General features: G+C 41.1%; 1 protein-coding gene across 9 annotated transcripts in view; it reads left to right on the top strand.

Moving 5' to 3' along the window:
* The window catches only part of WIPF1 (WAS/WASL interacting protein family member 1), a 122,941-nt gene that overhangs the window by 45,493 nt on the left and 53,910 nt on the right, over nucleotides 1–23,538 (top strand). The window contains exons 2-5 of one of the 9 annotated variants that reach the window (XM_054549510.1): nucleotides 2,296–2,328; nucleotides 2,538–2,605; nucleotides 11,129–11,268; nucleotides 13,598–13,707. The exons of 2 other annotated variants lie outside the window; for them this stretch is intronic. The gene's annotated coding sequence lies outside the window, so the exon portion shown is untranslated. Of the gene's footprint in view, nucleotides 1–2,295; nucleotides 2,329–2,353; nucleotides 2,606–11,128; nucleotides 11,269–13,247; nucleotides 13,708–23,538 lie in introns of those variants that run through there. 6 more of the 9 variants (XM_024243319.3, XM_024243320.2, XM_024243321.3 and 3 more) reach the window with 6 other exon arrangements.

The raw sequence follows: 23,538 nt of genomic DNA, 5'->3' as shown, positions 1-23,538 counted from the left end.
GTACTGTTGAATTAAAATGCAAGGCATAAAATAAATATCCATTCAGCCATACTGGTATAAATAAATTATTGAATACATTAATAAATATGTAGAAGAGACAAATCTTCCATGCAGAAGGATTCCAAATAATTTATATAGACACTCTACCCTGAAGGACTTTCTTCCAAAGAGTATGATATGGAAAGGTGGGGAGAAGCAGGGAGCAACTTTACAGTGGAGAAAACTGACATGCACTGCCTCAGCCAGGTGATCAAGGGCAACACCAGCAGTATTAAATCATGTGGATAATACATATAGCTGATGTGATGTGACTAAAATGGCACTTTACCTGTGTGATCCTCCTCCAAATAACCCATAACCCCAGCCTTACCAAGAGAAAAATACCCATTTGTGTGCCCAATTGTGGCACATTCTACAAAATACCAGACCAGTATTCCTCAAAACTGTCACGGTTGTCAAAAACAAGGAAAGCCTGAGAAACTGTCACAGCCAAGTGGAGCATAAGAAGACACGATGACTAAATGTAATGTGGAGTCCTGGATGGGCTCCTGGAACAGATAAAGGACAGTAGGTAAGAACTAAGGACATCTGAATAAACTGTGGACTTTAGTTAATAATTATGTATCACTATTGGTTTATTAATTGGTACTTATGTATAATACTAAATTTAAGAAGTTAATAATAGGGGAGACTGGGCGTAGGATATATGGGAACTCTGTACTGTCTTCTCAGTTTTTCTGTAAATCTGTAACTGTTCTGAAATATAAAGTGTATTAAAATTTGTAAATGCCTAACCAGAAAAAAAAAATCATGGACAGAAAGCCAGGTTAGGGATTTTAATGGAAAATTATAAAGCATTTTATTAAGGCCTTTAAAAACTCCACACAGAACACGGCTTAAGCAGAACATATGCAGCTGCTTAGTTGAAAAATGGAACTGGCAGCTTAACCCAGAATGTGAGACTTCTAAATACATTCAAATTGAGTCATCATCATTTTTCATCTATGTAGTATTTTGTTTTTCCAAAGTTCTTGCAATTTCTGACTCCAAGATGGCAAAATTTTACCATTATTCCTATTTTAAAGTTAATGCCATGTCTATAGCTTGGACAGCCATTTTGACTCAACTGTCTAATCTAAATGTCATTTCAATCAGAAAACCAGCCATCAACTGTCAAAATGGTAAAAACAGTTATGTGTGTTTTCAAAGCCAGAAGTGCAATCATGTGGTGAGACTTCAGGGTTTTACTGTTGTCCACAGTTCTGAGTCCCAGGACTGGTTTCCTTACTCGGTATTCTCCCATGGAAAACTTCATCGGGGAATTATAGAGTAGTATTTTCAAGACTTGGAATATGTCTACAGTTACCTTTCTAAAAAACAAAACAAAAAAATCCATTTAAAAGCATTTTTTTAAAAATAATCATGCCAGGGTAGTCAAATAGAAGCAACTTTGGGGTTTTTGCAGAGTCAAGTCTTACAAATTGTGGAATATTCCCCTTGGTCCAGGAGATCATTTGACTCCCACACACCACTTCCTATATCCACAAATTCCAGTATGTTTGGACCGTCCTGATGGCTGGGAGAATCACAGAAAGAAACAGAAGGTACCAGTGAGTAGAACAAGAAAGCTGGATATGGTGCCCTTGGGCTTGTTGCTTAGTCCCTGCTCCAGCTCTCCTCCAGCCTCTCCAGCTGTACAGAGCAGAGAGGGTCACAGCCGGCACTCTTCTGGTGCTCTTGTCAGGCCACCATCAGAGCCCCCATGGCGAGGACTCACCCGCTGCCAGGAACCCAGCACCATCCTGGAGGAAGATGATGCCCAGCCCTTTCAAGGGAAACCAAAAGGCTGGCATATTTTGGAGGTCAGCAGGAGGGAAATGTCTCCCAGTTATTTAGCCCTGGAAGGCTGAGAATACAGTGGTTTTGTTTTCTGAACCAACAGTTGGGGCACACTGTCTGACAGCATGACCACATGTGAACTTGAGAGAGTCCCAGGAAATTCAGGATGTGTAGCCATGGTTGCTGCAGGATCCAGAAATATGAACCAAGGCCTGAGTGTGTTCCCTTGATGTTGGTGCCCTCCAGAGAGGAGTGTGGGGACATCCTGGGTGCAGCACCATCAAGGGCCCTTCCTCAGCTGCCCTGAGGGTGGCAGTCCCGGGGCTGTCCTAATGACAGCAGAGCACCCAAGCCCCAGGCTCCTCTGTGAGCACTCTGCCCCTTCTCAGCCGCTGAACTCCGGTCTCAAGATAGGCGACCCTGGGGCTCAAGACTGTCTCTCCCTTCCCCCTTTAGGTTCCTCTGGAGTCAGGAGTGCCTGGAGTCCAGGTATGACTTCCCCCTGGCTTATCTCCTCTTTACCTGTGTCCTGGGAACACCTGAAACAAGCTGGGGGAGACAATCATTTCTGCAGACACAGGGTTACCCCCATGTGAAGCAAGCAGCAAATTGATCTTATCACATGCCTCTGACCGGTTAGGGAGGCGAGTCAAAGAAGGTGCAGTGAGGAAGTATAATGTCACATGCAACATTTACAGGAAACTGGCTAGAAGACAGCAGGGGAACTCGAGAAGTTGGTTGTTTTCAGCAGATTAAAACAACACAGGTTAGTGCTTTTCCCCCCCTGGAAAACTTTTCGTAGCCACTCTAAAATACCTAATTCTCTTTCCTTGAACTGTCTTTAACGATTTCTCTTATGTGAAGAACTTGCTTTTTGGCTTTGAATGTAAGAGTCAGCGCACAGCTGTTAACTGCACATTGTTAGAGGAACAAACATTGAGCCATTATGGTGAAAATGAAATTCTCAGAATCTCTTGCTTCCCTGTTTAGAAATTCTCTGCTTCTGAAAGAACAAAACTTCAGATGTTCTTTAAATAACTTATTCGTGGAATTCAGCTAGGCGTCTTGTCATTTTTACCTGTTAATGTAAATGTGAAATGGGACAGATCAGCCTGTGTTTGCAGACATCTGTGGGGCATTCAAAGGGTGTTAGAAAATACAGAAATACTGTGCATAAAAACGTGCTTGTGAGGTTATATGCAAAAGTTTGTTGTTTTGTGGGGTTTTCATCTCATAAAACTCATCTTTTGGCTTGTATTTCGTGTTAAAATAGTATGTCATTATAAATTCTTAAGTTTCCTTTTTTTATTTTTTCTACTGTCCTCCTTCCCCCTTTTCTTTCCTTCCTTCTTTTACTAACACAAAACAGGAGTAGAGAAGCAGCAGTAGGGACAGCTTGAATATGAGACAAGGAAATCCTTTTCCCGGCACCAGAGTTTAAGAAGCAGGCACAGCCCAGAGCAAAGCCAAGCAGGCCCTGAAGAGGCTGTGAGGTGTGACGGTTGCCAGAGCTTTATGTCTTCAGCCTTGTGCTTCCTAGAGAAGAGTCTGCAAAAGAGCCAGAAAGATGGCTAGAGGGTTGGGAAGCAGCAGTCCAGAAACATAGAAAGAGCCCAAGATTATTCTTCCTGAGGCCAATGAGGGACAGTTTAATTACGCAGTGGCCTGCTATTTTCAGACCTATATGTGGAAAAAGAAAACCTCTCAAATCCAAGTTAAGAGAAGGAAGTTCCTACATTATTAGACTGCTGTGCAGCTCTAGGACAGGTTAGCCAGAGAGGCTGCTGAGCTCTTTCTGGATGTTTTTGGGAAACATACTAGACGGCATCTTTGACTGTGTTATTGTGTTAACTGAGACAGGGAGGATAAGGAGGAGAGGAGAGCAAGATCAGGAACTTCCTGTTTCATGTCTTCATTCCAGCCCAAAGTGTTGTAAAATGTGTCTGTATAATAAACAACGAAGGGGTGAGGGGCTCGTGGACTCACTTGTTTATATCCTAGTAAAGCCAAATAACTAGAACAGTGATGAAAGAGAAAAATCATGGTTGATTCTGTCCTCCAATTGCCACATTTTTTTCATATTTTACTACCAAGTTGTACAAGAAAATGGAGACGAAGCTGACAGAGAATAAGGGAAGATTCTAAGCTGGACATATCAGCCCTAGTGGTTTCAGAAACCCTGCGCTAGCTCTGACAGAGCCAGCCCACATTGTCATCAGGTTTGGATGGATAGAGGGAAGATTGGATTTATTGCTGGTTGGAGCCCTTTTCACAAATGCCTGTAGGAGACACGCACTTGGGAACTGCAGTAGGAAGGCCTCTTGTACCTGGTACTGCCCTTGAGCCCCAGGAAGAGGCTTACAACTTAGCAGTGGCTGGACATCCCTCGAAGGAGCTCTTCTTTCAGTTTTGTTTTGCTTTGTTAGTTGGCTATACGGTCTTGCTGTTCCAGAAGTTTTATATTCTGCAAATCTGCTGCTCATAGTAGAAAGGGACTTTTTATCTCTTTATTTTGTTAGAATACTTTCCAGATGGGCCTGATGTCTTTTTTTTTTTTTTTTTTTTTTTTTTTTTGAGATGGAGTTTTGCTCTTGTCGCCTAGGTTGAAGTGCAGTGGCACCGTCTCAGCTCACTGCAACCCCTGCCTTCTGAGTTCAAGCAATTCTCCTGCCTCAGCCTCCCAAGCAGCTGGGATTACAGGCATGCATCACCACACGTGGCTAATATTGTATTTTTAGTAGAGACGGGGTTTCACCGTGTTGGTCAGGCTGGTCTTGAACTCCTGACCTCAGGTGATCCGCCTGCCTCGGCCTCCCGATGTGCTGGGATTACAGGCGTGAGCCACTGCACCCAGCTGCCTGATGTCATTTTTATAAATGCATCCTTCCAAAAGCTGTTTGTATTTCTTCTGGGGGTCCTTATTCTCTCCTATTTCTCAGCCCCTTCTCCATCTTTCCACTTTCACTGCACTGTGTTCCTTTGTGTTTGAGATGCAAAAAATGGCTTATAAAGTGTCATCATTATACAAAACCTCTGATCCCCAGGTTCTGAAAGAACGAGTGGAGACACAGAATGGCAGAAGGTAACAGATCCTGTTGGGTGGTAGAGAGCACCTGGAGTATTAATCTTGTGTGTAATTTTTAGATAGGAATGACTGCCAAGTTGAATACTGAGTTGAGTTTAAAGGTCAAAGTGGAAAGAGATGAAGTCACCTTTAACCTGCAGAAAAAATGGTGAATTTTGTGGGGAGGAACAGTATGGACACATTCCTGAACTCTCTAAATAGAAGAGGAGTGAGGCTGACTTCACAAATCTCTCTTCTTCCTCAACATAGGCTGGCCTCTTCTCCCTGAATCCCAGATAACACCAGAGTGGCACTGCGGGTCGACATCCACAGATGTCTGGGTGACCCTGGTTTCAGAGGGATAAAATGGTGATATATACCAAACATTCGTGCTAGTGGGGAAAAGAAAGTTAAACTCTGATAAGTGCAACTTTTACAACTGAACTCATCCTTGGTATCGTTTTGAGTTGGCATGAACAAATCTGGAGGCCCAGCTCTCTGGATTTCTCAGAAAGAAGTTCCCAGACATTTGTAAGGTATTATTGTTATCACCATTATACTGGGAAATACTAAGAACTATAGGTTTTGGGGGAGTTTTAATTGTGATAAAGGACACATAACAAAATTTACCATCTTAACCATTAAGATACAGTTCAGTAGCATTAAGTATATTCACATTGTGCAACCAATCTCCAGAACTCTTTATTTTGCAAAACTGAAACTTATACCCATTAAACAACAACTCCCCATTCCCTTTCCCCCAGCTCTTGGCAGCCACTATTCTATTTTCTGTCTTTATGAATTTGACTTCTCTAGGTACCTCATATAAGTAGAATTATATAATATTTGTCTTTCTGTTTCTGCTTTATTTCACTTAGCATAATGTCCTTAAGGTCCATCCATGTTGTTAGCACGTGTCAAACATTCCTTCCTTTTTAAGGCCAAACATATTTGTATGTATATATCACATTTTCTTTATCCCTTCATTCATCAGTGGACATTTGGGCTGCTTCTACTTTTTCGCTGTTGTGACTAATGCTGCTATGAACGTGGGTTTGCACATATCTCTTTGATATCCTGGATTCAGTTCCTTTGGTATGTCCCCAGAAGTGGAATTGCTGAATCATAGGTAATTCTATGTTTGGTTTCTGAGAATTATCCAGCAATTGTGTCTTCTTATACCACTCTTCCTCCCAAAACACAAACTTGAAGATACCTCATATTATAAGATCATTATCATTTTTCTTCAAGAATGCCTCAAACAAAATGTTCATGTCTTGCTTCTGAGCAGTAAGGATGCAGAGAGGACTTGGGCTGTTGTCCCAGGAAAAGGAGCAAGACCAGTGGGGCTATTCTGGAGGAGTGGCCATGGTAGGTGTTTGGATTACAGATTCTGTGCAAGGAAGTGGTAGGAAAGATGTGCTAGATGGCCTGACACAGTGCTGTGTGGTGACTCTTTTGCTGGAGATGTTGTCTCCTAACTAAAATATCATGAATACTAATGTATACTCTGTAACACTACCAGGGAAGGGATTGCCTATGTGCCTGATTGATTTTTTACTCTGCCATTTCAATTTCCCTCTATTTCGTTATCAGTCAGAAGGTTGGTGCTGTTTGAAGGGGAAAAAAAAGCTCTAAGTGTCCCCTTCTCCCAAAAAAAGGAACAGAAAATGACAAGAAGAGTTGCATTTGTTTATGAAAGTGCATAGAAAGCTTTTCCTGGAAAAGAATAAACTGGGAAAAGATGAGTCCTTGAAGTAGAACCCTGTCATAGTGCAACAAACTGAATTTAAGAGGCATCTGTTCCCAGCTTATACAACATCCAGTACCAGTTCCACAGTAGGTATTCACATTACCACTCAGATTGTTATTTCTCAATGCTAATGAGAAGCTACTGCTTTGAGACTAACTAGTTAGATACTTACCAGACTTTGTTTTGATATTTTCTGGTATGAATTAGGCTTCCTTTCTAGTTGTGTTCATGCCCAGATTTTAATATGACATATTTTAAGTTAACTCATTGTATTGTTTTGTAACCTAGTGTGGCTTAAAAACAGAGTCATTTGTTGTAATAGGATATATGTTTGCACACACAAATATACGTGTGTGTATAATGGGAGGAATTCTCTAGAGCATATGTTTCCTAAATTAGAAGTCACTAAGTGATATCTTGGAGCCTACAATTATTTGGAATACTGCTATCTTCAGACTAGGAGGTTATGCATGTATTATACATAGAGATTCATTTGAGGGGTTTGCTAGTAAACTGTAATTCTTTCAGTAAGTCACTGCTTTATTGAATGGTGAAGATTTGGAGTGTCTTCTTTGATTTCCAGGCCAACAATGGATAGATCTGGTCTTCCTTGAAGCCTTTAGAGACCTGTAGAATGAACTTAGCTTCTGAAAACTGGGTGCGGGGCCAATAGAGGGGCTGCTCAATACCTCACCAGCCTGCTATGCGGAAGGCTAGATGGAGGGGCTGCTAAAGGAAGAGAACTGCTGTTCCAACTCCGCCTCCTCCCTGCAGTGTGGCTTCTTAGGCAAGTCCCAGTTTAGAAGTCATCTAACTAAGTGAACATTCTTGAACTGCCACCAGACCTCTCCTAAAACGTTTTTCTAAGCAAACAATATATGCTTTCAGACTTTCTCTTCTTCCCTCTTCTTTTCCCCTTCTCTCACTCCCTACTTTCGCCTCTGCCATTTCATGCCCGTCACCTTGTGAAAGCTCAGGGCAGAATTTACCTACATGGACAGCATGCTTCCTTCCCTGGCCCTGTCTCTGAGCTTTTTATTCCTCTTCCCCAGAGCATTTAATACCTTCCCTGCAAAACGGAGGAAAGTCAAGGCTGATGAGCATAGTTATCAGAATAAAACTGTTTAAGAGGTTTTATGTAAGAAAAATAATTTGGAAAATAACAACATTTTTTATAAGATCCTGATGAATCAGGAAGGATAAATAGTTTACTTTTTTTTGATAGAGAGAGACTCACTATGTTGCCCAACTCCAGCTGGAGTGCAGTTGCTATTCACTGCATGGCACAGTCATGGCACACTACAGTCTCGAACCCCTGGGCTCAAGCGATTCTCCTGCCTCAGCCTCTCTATGTTTTAAAGACTTCCTTTAAGGGTCCATAAGGAGGTAGCTGTAAGGGAAGGGGAACTAAAAAGGCCAGAGGATAATTTTCTCTAAAAGGCAAAAATGTTAGGTTATTCAAAAACTATTTTTTTCCTCTACTTCAGTGCCAGGAACATCTGGCCTCAGGAAAAGTTTAGGAAAGATGCTGTTGTCATCATTTAAAACTTAAAGAGGTAGGTAAAAAATAATCTTGGATTTTTTACAACTAGAAGGGACCTTAGAGAGTTATATCCTTTTATTTTTAGATTTGGAAACTAAGGCCCAGAGACTTTAGGTGATGTGTCTGTGGTCAAAGTAGCTCATTAAGGATGGTAGAGGGTGTAGAACAAGGCCCCTGGCTACACACTGGTGACATAAGGGGGAAATGTTGAAGGGCCCCAGGGACTTGGGAATCTGAAAGTAGGTGCCCCTCTGGGATCTACAGAGGCCAGATCTGTGCCTAATGGGAGTAGAGTAACAGATTGAAGATTTGAGGAACTTCCAGAACTCCAGCAAAGTGAGCCCAAGTAATTCCTGGAAGACAGCACAGCCATATGGTTGGAATTTTATGGATAGAAAGCTAATCCATCCTATCTGGAGAAAGGTTGTGGGCAATGAACTGGTCCTCATGGAGCAGACAGGAAAAATTTCCAATGGTTGCCCAATAGGTCCTGAATCTTGTGGACATGAGTGTGGATTGGTAAGTATGGATGAAGATCTTTTGTGAAGTATCTGTTGTGATGCATTATCAGGGCTCACCACGGCATGGATTAAGCAGTCCTCAGAAGGGTTAGCCATCCTTAGCACTGATTCCAACACCCCTGAACCACATTCTGAATGCTAAGTCAACTTCCTGGGTACTATTAGCTCAGAAAGGTATATTCTGGACAATGGACATGGTCACTGGAAAGAAATGGCGTTTTTTTTGTAGATTCACAGCCTCTTGTGAATTTTTACTCAGACATTCTGAGTTGGATCCCTCTGGCTCCCAGATAAAAGGGAGATTTGGGGACCTCTGTGATAACGCTCTGTGCTTGATGTAGTGTTCTACCCCTCCCCAAGAATGCCACTCTTAGGGGTCTTTTCAGGGTAAACAGCGGCCTCTCCTAAGTGTCAGGCCTACTTTGTTGTTGCTTCTCTTCAAAATGCCAGAAACATTATTAAAATTAAAAAATGAGATATAATACATGGGTCCTGCTATTAGAAATCACAAGGCCCGGCCAGGTGTGATGTCTTATGCATGTAATCCCAGGACTCTAGGAGGCCAAGATGGCCTTGAGGATTGCTTGAGCCAGGAGTTCGAGACCAGCCTGGGCAACGTAGGAAGACCCCATCTCTACAAAAAATTAAAAATTAGCCAGGTTTGGTGGCATTCACCTGTGGCTCCAGCTACTCAGGAGGCTGAGGCAGGGGGATCACTTGAGCCCAGCAGGTCAAGGTCAAGGCTGCAGTGAGCCATGATCACACCACTGCACTCCAGCCTGGGTAACAGAGCAAGACTGTCTCAAAAAAAAAAAAAGAAAGAGAGAAAGAAGGAGGGAAGGAGGGAGGGAGGGAGGGAAGGAAGGGAGGGAGGGAAAAAAAAAGAGAAAGAGAAAGGAAGAAAGAAAGGAAAGAAAGAAAGAGACAGGAAAGAAAGAGAGAAGAAAGGAAGGAAGAAAAGAAAAAGAAAAGAAAATCATAAGGCCTTTTTTTGAAAGTTTTTTCTCTTTGTTTTTCTTGTTTGGCATTTTCCCTTAATTCAGATTTATTTATTATCTTCCATGTGGATCTTATATTCAAGTTAAGGGATGTGGACAAAAAACAATAAACCTAAAAAATATTAGGTGATGTATATTAGGAATTTAGAAGGGATACATGCTATGGAGAAAGAAGTCTAGCGGGGTAAGGAGGAGCAGAGCAAAGTGGTGGAGGATGGGTGTAGGTGAGCTGGTAAGGGCAGCTGTCATGGAGAAAATGGTGAGATAATTCACCATGCAGACACATGGGGAAAGCCTGAGGACGCAGAAGCGGAACATGCCTGGCGTATTCAAGGAGTAACATGGAGCCAGTAATTCGGAGGTGAGATCCTGGAGGGCCATGCTGGTCATGGTAGGACTCTGGCTTTCCCCCCAGAGTCTGGGAGTGAGGGGAGGATTTTGATCCAAAAAGAGACAATGATCTGACTTTAAATTTAACAGCTCCCTTTGGCCACTGTATTGAGAATAGACTGTGGAAGCACAAGAGTGGAAGAGAGGGACCAGTTAGGAGGCTATTGAAATACTCCAGTGAGACATGCTGGTGCCATGGACAAGGGTTAGCAGTAAAGATGGTGAGGAGTAATTACAGTCTGGTTATTTTGAAGGTAGAACCAGCAAGATTGGCAGTTGGATTGAAAAATAATAAGCAGAACAGAGGAGTTAAGGAAAATAGGAAGTGGCCTAAGTGTAGTAAGAATAGAAATGCCATCAGACTGAGATGGGGAGGGCTGTGAGTACAGCAATTTGTGGTGGAGGGGAGATACTAGGACTTTTGTTTGGGATATAGTGAGTTTGAAATGTCTGTGAGACAGACAGCCACGTGGAGATGTCAAGTGGGCGGTTGGATATATGTGTCTGAATATAGGAGTTAGAATCCTATATTCAACTCTATATGACTAGAAAAAAGTCATCTTTCTTAATGGTCTTGGTTTAATATCACTCCTGAATTCATCTGCAGCTTCTAAAACTTCCATTAAAAACATGGAATGTGACTCTGCATAGTGATGTGTTCAGTGGTTGATTTCTGGGACTGAAATCAGAGAGAGAATGTTCTTTTGGGTAAACAGAAGTGAAGAATCAGGATTCTTCCTTCGAACTTTGTTTCTTATTGCTTAAAACTTAATGATTCCATAATTCTTATTTTAAGAAAAAGAAGTTTTTTTAAACAAAATGGGCAAAAGCAATACCTTAACAAATCAAGCTTTCCTCTGCTTTTATGTCAAGGTAGTTGAGAGTATTGTGAGATGGTTATAATTTTTATGTTTATGTAAATGTCATCTTAAATATAATTGAAATTGCTTTTTGTCATTGAAACAGATATTATGTAGTTTTACAAATTTTAATGAAATAAACTATGCCGTCTTCCTGTAGAAAAGGAGATACCACTGGCCCTCCATATTCACAAGCTCTGCATCTGTGGGTTCAGCCAACTATGGATCGAAATATGCAACTTCATATTATCTTCATTCAGGAGGGAGAACCCTGAGTTCTTCTGGGTTGGATCTAAGCATGTAAGACCATTGAGTTACATTTGACTTCTGAAGTCACTTTTTTGTCTTTACTTTTTAGTCAGCTTGTGAAAGCAAAAAGCATCTTATTTCTAAAATACGTGTATTAGTACCCTGGAATAACGCTGGCATTTCCTAGCCCAAACTGAGACTAAAAGTTTTGAATTAATCTTTCCCTCAACTTACAAGAAAACAGTTATCAAATTTGTCTTTAAATTATCTCATTAGACCCTCCACCAGCCTATGAGGCAGGCACTCCCATGAGCCCCATTGACAGAGGTGGAAATTCAGAGAGGTGAAGTGAAGTGGTGATGCATTCCACAGAGCTGGAATTCAGACCCAGGTCTGTGTGCTTCCAGAGTCCCCCTAGCCTGCTTTCCAGAAGCATGGAGTAAAGTAAAACAAACTCGGGCATTTCAGTGAAATAATGCAGACCAAGAGGTCGTGCAGAATGATCTCCTTTGTGATAAGCCTAAAACCTGAGACCTCATTCAGAAAGCTCAGGAAGTTGCTAAACCAATCCTTGAAGTGGGGCGATTCATGAGCCAAGTCTTTTCTTAGGCCTGTATCCTGTACAGTGGTGAGGCTACTCGGGTGGTATGACACCTGTAGACTGAGAACATGCCCTTCATCAAACCCACAAGGAAACTTCCACTCAACCGTCAGCTGCACAGAAGCCCATTGATGCCAGCCGGCAGCAGCTGTCCCTGGCTGCTCCCAGAAAGCGCCTGGTAACTGGGAGACTGCCAGCCAGCCGCCCCCAGGAGACCTGAGTGAGGGGTTCTGCAAGCCTTGGAAGTGGTCCAGGACCTTAAGGCTCTGGCCTGAGCTCAGGGCTCAGAAAAATGGACAGGGCTCTGTCCCCATAGTGCCGGTTGTCAGAACGCTGTAGGGTGATGGGGTCAGCTTCCACACCAGTAGCCTTCCATGGGGGCCCTTGGGAGCAGCAGCCCCAGCCCCCCTCCACAGTGAATATTCAATCTTGTGTGCACTGGTGCAGACATCCTGGTTATTAAAATAATGAGATGCCTAAAAACCAGTTGGCGGATTGTCATCACCCTCAGCCCCCTGAGCACACCCCCAGAACCCCTAAGACTTCTCCCATAATTCAACAACTAAAGGATGAATGCCAGCACAGTACAGGGTGCCCCTGGACCCTGCTCCAGCATCTTATGTTGTCCTAATTGGTTAGTGCCTGTGCCTCATTGGTTGTTAAATATTTTGAATATCACCCCATTTCCACCCAAGTAAGATGAAACACGGAAGGCCTTTCTGTGAACAGGTGATGACAAATTTGGATTGGCATCTAGAAGGGGAAAATTGAAACCTATAATTGTGGCCCTAGTTCACTGGTTCTCTGATAGGGGCCTGTTGATAGCATCCCAGGCTGTTTTTCACTAGCGGGAAGAAAAATACCTGCAGTGGTTATGACTGGAAAGGTAATAAGCAGAGGTCAGCCCAGCCCCTAGAAACACAATTTTGATTAATGTTTTCAGAGGGCCGCAAGTTTAAGAAGATTTGAATTTTGCAGGAAGACTTCTCCTCCACTCACTTTCTGCTCTAGTCCTACCTGTGATTAGAAATGTGGTTATTACATCTAACCATGGCCTGTTTGCTCCCATAGTTCAGTTGGTGACCACCTGCCCAGAGGAGATGAAAGGTTCATTATTAGTTGAGCTCCACTAATTCTGATTTATTAGTGCCAAACATTTGCCTTTTGCAGCTGTGAGGGAAGTTTTCAAAGTTGATCTATTTCTGAGCTGCACTAGCAGTACCACGTGTTTTTTTTTTCTTCTTTTTTTAAGAATCTTTCACAAACACAGTAAATGCCCACAGATGGTGGATTCCAGGGGTATGTGAGGAATCCCTGTGCCCATCCACAAAGCACCAGACTGATTTTTCAGATGGTGCAAGATAGACTGCATCCTTTAACACAGGGGTTTTCTCACCTGAAGTCTATGAACTAGATGGGAAAATTAGTGCCTCTTTTTCACTAACCTCTAGCTGAAATTTTGCATTTCTTTGATTATGAATGTAGCCAACGAACTGCAATAGCATTAATAGCACTGTGACACCATCACCAATAGAGCTCATAGATGTTTTATTTCATTTTGTGGCAGGCAGCTTATAAGATGATCCCCAATGATCCCCACCTGCTGAAATTCATGCCTTGGCATAAGTCCCTCCTCCTGAATATGCACTGGATTTAATAATTCACTTTTGGTGAATGAAATGTGGCAGAGAGGATGGGATATCACTTCTGAGATTTGGGTATAAAAAGATGGTGGCTTCTTTCTTAGGAGCTTTCTCTCACTCTCTTGCTCACTCTCAGGGAAGCCAGCTACCATGTTAAGAGCTGCGTTATAGAGAGACGCATGTGCAGAGAACTGAGGGAGACCTGTAACCAACAGCCAGTCAGGAAATGAATCCTGCCAACAACATGTGAGTGAACTTGGAAGCAGGTTCTCCCCCAAACTTTCAGATGGGAACACAGCCCCAGCTGACACCTTGAATGCAGTCTTGTGATAGACCTTGAGCCAGAGGTACCCAGCCAAGCTGTGCCCAAATCTCTGACCCACAGAAACTGTGATAAAGTAAATGTTTATTGGTTTCAGCTACTTAGTTCTGGGCTAATTTGTTACACAACAATAGACTAACTAATACACACTACAATTTCAGATATCTTTAAATATTGTTTATATGTATTACCATTTGAAATTATAGTAATTATTAGACTAGCCACTAGATCTTGTTATTTAATACACTAAGAAGCACTTATGTTAATATATAACACAATTGTTTTAAACCATTTTGGTGCTACACATCCCCATCATTGAAATTTACCAACTCTTATTTCTTAAAGTCTTTGGGCTTTAAGATAATTTATAATTGAAAATAATTTTGTTAACAACAACAACAACAACAAAAATAGAACACCTCTTAGGAGGGCATTATGGTAGGTGTTGTAGTTGCCTCTGCCTTGTGATGTTTATAGGTAAAAGCTCAAATCCCAGACTTGCCAGCTCTGTAACCTCTGGAAAATCAAAACAAAAACCGTGTACCCACACAAATTAAAAACAAAAATAAAAATTGTTAAGAATTTCCTTATAGTTAATACAGGTTGCCATATAAAATTTCTGACCGCGGGGCAGACACAAGTGCTAATCAGCCAGAATAAATGCAAGCCTGGAAGACAACCAGTGGGTAGCAGTGACCATCAGCCTGCTTATAGGAGAGTGGAGATTCGGTGAGTTAGGATAGGTGCACCCCATTGAGCACTGTCGGCACAGAGAGGGGATCCTATAGTGTTACTTTCCTTTCCCTTCCCCAAGAACAGTGTTTTCAAAGTTTGATAATCATACCACAGGTGGTTTGTGAGGTGATTTTAGGAGACATGGATAAACGTTCTTTATTTAAATAGGTATTTGTTTTAATGTGTAGTAGAAAAAATGTACAATAACATATAAAATTCATGATTTCATGGATACAGTTACTTAGGATGACACTAAATATGTCTTTAGATTTTTTTAGGTTAGTTGAGTTAAATAAAAATATTAAACAAATCATATAGTTTTGGTGGTATGTAGGCATGACAAAATTATGAAGTTAGTTTGCAAATATTTGAAGTTTAGGAACAGCCTTAGGAAATTTATCAGGAGACCAGATATATATCCACATTAAGAGATAACAAATTCATGGCTCTAAATTCAGTCAGGTTGCTGTCAGGGTATTTAATAACCTAAAAGGCAACATTTAGAGGAAATGATTTTCTATGCTTCATGTCTCCCAAACTTCCAACAGCATGTAACACTGCCCCTTTGCACTCCCTCTGAGAAGGGAGGGTGGGGTCAGCAGTGATTTGGAGGGCCCAGCAGGGTTCCTCATTGTTCTCTCATCAGTAAAATTAAATTCCATTTAATTTAATTTCACAAATTTCAAGGGCTAAAAAAGTTCATGTTGGTGCCTCATCACCCTGGTAGGCTACTGTGTAGTGCTGCACAGTCCAAAGCAGGGGCCATTTGAAATGTGGCTAGTCCAAATTGAGATGGCCTGGGTCATGAGTGGAAAATTCACATTGGATTTTAAACACTTAGTATGAAAGGGCAATATAAAATATCTCATTAGTAATTTTTATCTTAATGTTGAAATGATATTGTAAATACATTAGGTTAAATAAAATATATTCTTAAAATTAATGTCACCTGTTTTCCACATCACTTTTTTAATGTGGCTATTAGAAAATTGCAAAATATGCATGGGGCTTGCGTTGTATTTTTAGTGGACAGTGCTGTTCTACCTATATACAGACAAGAGGAAGTATCCAAGTGTGTGGGTGATGGGGGTGGAGGGGAGGGGGAGATTGGTAGGAGAGTTGTAGCTGTATACTAATTATTCAGACCTATGACTCTGCTTATACCTCTCCTGATCTCCACAGTTGTATTTTCATTCGCTTTCTGGATATTTCATTCACTTTCTGATACCTCACTCGATCTCAAGCTCAATGTGTACAAATCCCTTTCATCCAAAACCTGGCCTTTCTCCTTCCTTGCCTATCTCATTAATGACACCCATACATCTAATTAGTCTCTATGTCTTATTATTTCTTTCTAATATATATTACTCAAACTCATCTCCTCTTTCATATTTATTCTGCCTCTCTCTAATTTAAGCCTGCAACCTGGTTGTCTGTACTAACACAGATAAAGCTCCTGCCTTCAGAGTCTCCAGTCCTTCCCCGTACTGCCATTAGAATGAGCTTGGTAATGCACCACTTTGACCATGGCATCGCTGCTTAAACAGCTTACTTGGGTCCTAACACCTCCATGCAAAGTCCAAACTCCTGAACACTGCCTGATCCCAGACCACCTTTCCAGCCTCATCTCCCACCAGCACTCATTTTCCCGGGCTGCTGTGTTTAGCCACATGTGACAGCAGCCTTCTCCAGTGGGCCCTGCCCCTCCACTCGTTATTCTTCTTATTTTATCTTAATCCACTTATTCCCCTGCTTTCAAGCACAGGCACAGCTCACGTGCCCCCTCCTCTGTGAAGCCCTCCATGTTCATTGCTCCGGCATCCCCATGGCGTCATGTGCACCCCGTTACTGCCCAGTCACACTCACTGTGATGATTTGCTCCCATGTCCCTAAAATGAATCCCTCGTTTCTTACCTTGGTACTCTTCCCCCTTTCACTACAGCACCTAGCACAGGGTCTGGCCATAGCATAGACCTAGTAAATGTTGGCTGGATAAGAGGATAATGGGTACGTGCTGAATATTTAATGGTCCTAGGAAAAAAATTATTTGTAGATTTTAGCAGGGATCTTGAAAATAAAGTAGTAACTAGGTGTGAATTTTTACTTTTGCCTATAAAATAACTTTTTCTAACTTGGTACTATGAAGATAAAAGAGAGTTTAGAACAACTGTAGTTTCTTTTTCAAATATATTCTTGTGCAGTTTTTTTCCTTATACTTTCACCCCACTAACAATGGCTTGTTGCTTCCATTAGGTTAATGAAGGAATCTGTTCTAAAGAAATGAATCACAGGGCAAGACACCTAGATTCTAGTTGCAAGTCAAATATATTACCCAGGTCATTTAACTTCTCTGAGTTTTGGTTATCTTACATATTCACTGAAGCTGTTTACTCAGTGATCTCTAATTTCCATTTCTGAAATTCTAAAGCATTCTAAGACTTCAGTGGTCTCAACGTTGAAGACTGTAGGTCATAGGCCTGTTTTGCTCTTACTAAATATGCAAATGACCCTTTGACATTTTACTAAGGAGGATAGAGTTTAAATGTATGCATTATTCTGACCCATTCAAGAAACCAAATTAAGATAAAGGTTTTCTAAACCTGCAGCATTCAGTGTTGTCAAGGGTATGGTGAATGGAGCTTTCTTTTTTTTTTTGAGACAGAGTCTTGCCCCGTGGCCCAGGCTGGAGTGCAGTGGCGCAGTCATGGCTTCCTGCAACCTCGACCTCCTGGGCTCAAGTGGTCCTCCTGTCTCAGCTTCCCAAGTAACTGGGACTACAGGCAGACACCACTACACCTGGCTAATTTTTTAATTTATTGTAGAGACAGGGTCTTACTGTACTGTCAGGCTGGTCTCAAACTCCTGAGCTCAAGTGATCCTCCCACTTTGGCCTCCCAAAGTGCTGGGATTACAGGTGTGAGCCACCATGCCCAGACCCTGGAGCTTTTATGTAGCCAAAGGGGGTCTAGGCCTTCCCCAAAGGCCATTTGCACTGTGTATCAAGTGAACTTAAATTGTTCAAACTCTTTGATCCAATACTTCTGTTTCTATAATTTATTCTATAGCATAATCCTACCTGTGCACAAGGATTTGTGTATAAAGATATTGACATTAGCACAATTATAAAAGCAAAGTAAGAGATAGCTAGATGACTATTTTTGAGAAAGGGTCTCACTGTTAACACACAGGCTGGCGTGCAGTGGTACAATCACTGCAACCTCAACCTCCTGGACTCAAGTGATCACTTACTTAATGTTAAGTGTTAAATAAATAAGTTATTAAGTAAGTGTTAAATAAATAAATGAATATAATGCAGTCATTAAAAGTCATGCTTTCAAAGAATATTTAGTGGCATGAAATGATAACAAAAACTGGATTCAAAACTACATTCATGCTTTGGAGGCTGAGGTGGGAGGATTGCTTGAGCCCAAGAGTTTGAGACCAGCCTGAGCAACATAGTGTGACCCCGTATCTAAAATAAAGAAACAGCTGGGCATGGTGGCATGCGTCTGTGGTCCCAGCTACTCAGGAGGCTGAGGTAGGAGGATCACTTGAGTCCAGGAGGTTGAGGTTGCAGTGATTCCACCACTGCCTGCCAGCCTGTGTGTCACAGTGAGACCCTTTCTCAAAAACTCTGTGTGCGTGTGTGTGTGTGTGTGTGTGAGTTAATAAGATTCATAATGAGTGGAGCCAAGGAAAATGCTAATTGTGAGACAATAGAAGAGTAAAAGACCCTCTGTAGGGCCACTTTAATAGGAGGGGCTTTATTGTAAAGATGGGCAATAAAGGAGACAGGAGACTCAGGACTAGCCCTACAGGGAGGCACAGACTAAGCAGAAGCATGAAGCCAGACCACCTGAGCTCAAATTATGTCTCTGCCACTTATAAGCTCTATGGCCTTGGTCAAGTAACTTAACTTGTCTGTTCATCAGCATCAGCAGCACCCAGATGCATCTTACAGGGTTGTGAGAATTGAATGAGTTGATAATACTTATAAAAGCACCTAGAACACTCCTTAGCACATAATAAGAGCTCAATACATGTTCATCATTACTGTTGTTATTATTGTTAGTATTAATATTATTAGAATTATTGGGACTAGGATGTGGTTCAGGTACCTGAAGAGCCACGGTGCACCCTCAGTCCCAGGAGATGGCAGATCTCCCCTCCTCCTAAGTCCACTGATTGACTGGCTCGGCTGTCCATTTTTGCCTGCTCTTGTTTCCCTGGTGCTAACTGCCTGCCCCTCCTTGATCCTCAGTTCATACTTCTGAGACAAGGAGGGACCTGAGTTGCCTTGTGCATTACCTTTTCCTTGTCTGTGCTGAGCTTTTCAGGACAGACCAGCTCACAGCGTGCTCTCCAGCCTGAGGCCTGGCTGGCCTGGTCCAGTTGACCATGGTTGGGGTGAGCCCAGCTCTAGTTGATCTCAGAAGGGGAATGTGGGCACAAAGGAAGGTCTTTTAATTATGGGATTTTCAATTATTCTGGAAAGAGGACTTGAAGAGTATAAAAGAAAGGTTAAAATAAGTAACCCTGCTGCAGTGGCAAGATGACCTTTGTCATTTCCCACCTAGCATACCAATTCGATTCCTTTTCAAAGCCTTATTAGTTACCGTTAAAATCCACAAAGGAAATTGTGTGACTAAGAAGTGTGGAAATGAAAGGAAACCTCAAAGGCTTTTATTGAACCTCTGCCTTTCCAGACCACGCCCTTTCCACCTCTGCATCAGGTCATATTGCAGTTTGTCTATTTTCTGATATCTTTATTCACTTCTTTCCATTCATGGACTGGCCAAGAAAATACAATACGATATTTAAACTACATAGAGAGATGCTGAGGGCCTCCTAATAATTTCCTATGGCTGTGTGAGACCTTTGGGAAATGCTAATGGAGAACATCACCACCACAGGCTGCGCGTTCCGACCAACCACACTTCCTTCTTTCTCTGATGCTGCCATGGACTCAACTTTTCACCACTCCCTGTGTCCACAAGGTGATCAGAACAATGACATTTCACTCCCTGGAAGTCAATCCATTGCTACTTGAAGACCACACCGGCTCTTGAGTCATGATTGATAGAAATTACCATTTGCTCCGACGCCTATAGCTCAGTATTAAGCAGACAGCAGGTAGATGAATGTGTACCAGGGGTCTGTGCTCACAGGCTTTGTAACATCATCATTCTTTCTGGGCTGTCTCTCTTTTCCAGATGCCTATGATTTGGTATTTCTCCTGGCCAGAGAGTAGCACTGGAAACATTGAACACAAAGTATTCTAACCCTTATTGCTCAATGTGTTTTTCCAGATCAGCCCAAAAGGTTATGCTGGGTTTCATGAGCTGCAGAGGATGACTGACTGGTGCCACCTAGAAAGACAAACAGCAGAAACTGCAGAGCTTGGACTGAGCTCAGACAAAAATCTCTGCTGCTTGTACCCAGCTTGAATATTATGGTCAACACTTGAAGAAGAGAAAGCATCACTTAAAACATTTTAATTATCCCCACATGTAACATGGGCCCTAAATGTTCTGAACTGAAAACTTCACTATCTAGTTGAAGGTCAATGACACAAGTTTCAGATATTAAAGGTTTAATTCCTGTCTTCCTCTTAAAAAAAATGAAAAAAAAATCAAATAAATCATCAGTTGTGAGACAAATTTCCTTGATGACCAAAACCATAGGGCTCTTTGGGCTTCCTTAACCCAGTTAGCAAGAAACACCTCAAAATAGCAATACAAAGCCAGGATTGAAAAGAATTTAAAGACCATTACTGACAAAGTTCTTGTCAAATAAAAGTTATTTGAAAATAAAAATAAGGATCTTTTTGAAATTTTGGTAGCAGTTGCCACCTGTTCTCTCAGAAAAGTAACTGCTTTTACAGAAAACTAAATAATTTTCAAAACCCGGTAAAACATGGTCTTTATTGCTTATGTATTCCCTTAATTTGAAGAATATTTTTAAATGCTCAAAAATGGAAAATTCAATGTTGGTCATCTTAAAGATTCTAGATGTATTTCAGCTCAAGCTTGACAAACAAGTGCTTTAGGTATCCTCTTCCCTCCTTAGCTCCTTAAGGACCACACTGTGGAAGGAAGACTGTGGAAAGACCTCAGCTGGGGAGAAACCATGTGTTGGAGGCTCAGAGTGAGCTTCTGATCTAGTAGTGGCTTCAGGAAGGGATGCCAGACTTGCCATTCCAGCAGGGGTCAAGGCCTCCCTGTCTCGTGAAGAGGAAGGTGTGAAATCCTCTTATAGACACATGATTCTCTTTCAGTGTATTTTCTTTATTCCATCTTGACCTCAGGATGGATAACTCATCATCCCTTTTGGCATGGATCAAAATCCCTGGATAAATGCCAACCTTCAGTTTGCCTGCATGTGTGTAACCATGGCCAAGGGAAACTGGTCTCTTGGGTTTCTTTTGAGTTGAAATGAGCTGAGCTGTTTGTTTCCTCTGAGCCATATACAGATGCTTTGTGAACTATCTTTGTGTTTGAGGGAATTTTTTTTCATGGTATCAGCACACCACTTCCTCCAAGTCATTACTTTGAAACAGTTTTGTAGAGGGAGATATTCCTGCTGGCCACTAGCCTAGCCAAGCAAAGTGATGACTGAGGGATGGCAGTAAAGCTTTATTAGTGCATTTCATGTTTTTGGATGAGTTCTTGAAATGATTTCTCATCCACTAATTTTGGCAAGTAGGAGGTGGGCTGTCATCTGAGCTCAGCAGTAGAAAACAGCACTTTGTTAATACCAAGCATTGGCTCCCCTGTTTGAATAATACTCAGAATTTCAGCTAAAATAATGTCCTCCGATGACCTTTGCCTGCTCTTCTTTTTATAAGAATTCCACAGAACTTTTTTGAATATGGATTTCCACTTAATCTTTGATACTTCCAGGCTCTTGGGTCCTGATAAATTTTAGAAACTGCAAGTTTAAGTGAAGCTGTTTTTAACTTCCCTTTTATTTTGCTTTAAATATTTTTAGCAATGAATGACCTTTGAATACTTTTAAATGTTGCTATACAAACATAAACAGTGCTTTTACTAACATATTTTATAAATATTCCCTTTCCATAAATTCATAAATTGCTTTTGTCATGAAAATAGTAATATTTTATAGTATTTTAAGAGTAAATTCTAAGCCTTTAAGAACTTTTATGCCTACACTAAGGAAAATAGGACTAGAGACTTAAAATATATAACCATGCTACATTTATAGTGATTGTTATGTTCTCTGATTCATACATTAAAAACTGATGTGATTCCATAAAATTCTGACTATATTTTTTTAAATGTAATTGCTTATTTTGTGTAGGAAGTGGGAGGAGTTATCCTTGAGGCAAATCACCACTAAATTGACCCATTCTTTTATCAACTATTTTTTTTTAAGCCCAAATTCTAGCAAAGCGATAACAGGTATCAGTTTCTTCCATAAGTAATATATTGTACACTGTCTTTATTATGGTTTGGCGGCATTTTAGAATAAAGTCATAACTTTAAAACTTTTTTAAAGCTGCGCTTTTAAGACTGATTATATACATGTCACAGAATCCAGAGTAGAATGAATATATGTCGCTATTCTTCTCCATTGCTTGAACTTCTCCATGTTACTTATGCTATAAATATTTTTGAGATATTCTCATCTTTGTTCATCTTAGAACTTCTGCGAAACTCTCATCTATATTCTCAAGATATTGGGGCAGAGGAAACATAGGAGAAAACTTGATCTCAACATTGGTGCAAACAGAGGTTGGAAAGCATTGCAGTGAACAATGCTAGTGAAGAGTAAGATGTGCCTCCACAAGGTGTTTTGCAGCAGGTTAAGAGTATAGCTTGGATAGTAGGAAGTTCTGTATACAGAAGCCTTTGTACTTCAGAAAATAAGATTTCACATTGATCTTCATACTTGTTTTCCATGAATGCCCTGCCAATGAGAGTTGGATATTCTGTTTTCTGTGTGGTGTTCAATTTTGCCAAAGCTTTATTTGACTGTTGGCACTAGTACCTTTCACGTCAGAGTGCCATCAGCTTGTGGTGGCAGAACTTGGGAATAATGATAGGAATTGTGGCATGTTTTTTTTTCTCATTTGCGTAGTTAAATCAGATCTTGCCTCAAGGCCTATTTTCTCCCTGTTTGTTATGTGTCACCTCTGAAAACATTCCCAGACGTTTACTGTGCTCTTTGTTTACTCCTCAACCACTAGAATAAAGCAGCCTTGAAAATAAGCAGTCTTCCATTCCCTAGTTGGGTGAGACTATCCAAAAAGCCTTTGAACATTTTCTTAGTGAAATGAGGAGGAGTCCTGTTCTCTGCAGTGGAGGATTTGGAGACAAGTGGCTCTGCATTCTGCTCTTGGAATTTTAACTTAACTACTAATTAGCAATGGCTCTCTCCAGGTGAAATGAAAACAAGTCAATGAACATAAAACCAACTTACTAATCCCCATTTCTTAACTTTTAGGAGCAACTGTGTTTTTAGGAAATTTGTAGGGCATTTTCTTTCTGAATTTGTGTTCATTGAGTCTAGTGATATTTGGAATTACACAAAAATACAGAGGTATTAGTGAATGAGAATGGCCAGCACAAATTGAATGGATCAATGCAGCTTTTTTAAATAGGGCTAACTGTATTTGAAAATGAGCTTTAGATAAATGACATAAATGGAGACTCAAATGATTGGCACCTACTTTTTTCAAATATCAAATAGAGTAAATTATTTATTCTTTTTTGTTTAATATAAAATTTTAAAAAATAACTCATAACTCAGCATTATAAAAGTCTTCATTCTTACATTGCATTGAATTATCCCTCTGTAAACAAAAGGAGCCACTTTACCAGCCTGTGTTCCCATGTTTGCCTTCTTACTTGTCAATCTTGCCCTCCCTGCCCAACCTACCCTTGTTTCCTCTTTTACCAAGTAGCACGAACTGGGGAGTTCTGCTCACTTAATAATCATAATAACAGCTAATGTTGTTGAGTGTTTAGTATGTACCAGGCACTTCACCTCAAAGCATC

The sequence above is a fragment of the Pongo abelii genome, chromosome 11, assembly GCF_028885655.2.
Source record: "Pongo abelii isolate AG06213 chromosome 11, NHGRI_mPonAbe1-v2.0_pri, whole genome shotgun sequence".
NCBI classification, from domain to species: Eukaryota; Metazoa; Chordata; class Mammalia; order Primates; family Hominidae; genus Pongo; species Pongo abelii.
This window is presented reverse-complemented; position numbering and strand designations above follow the sequence as displayed.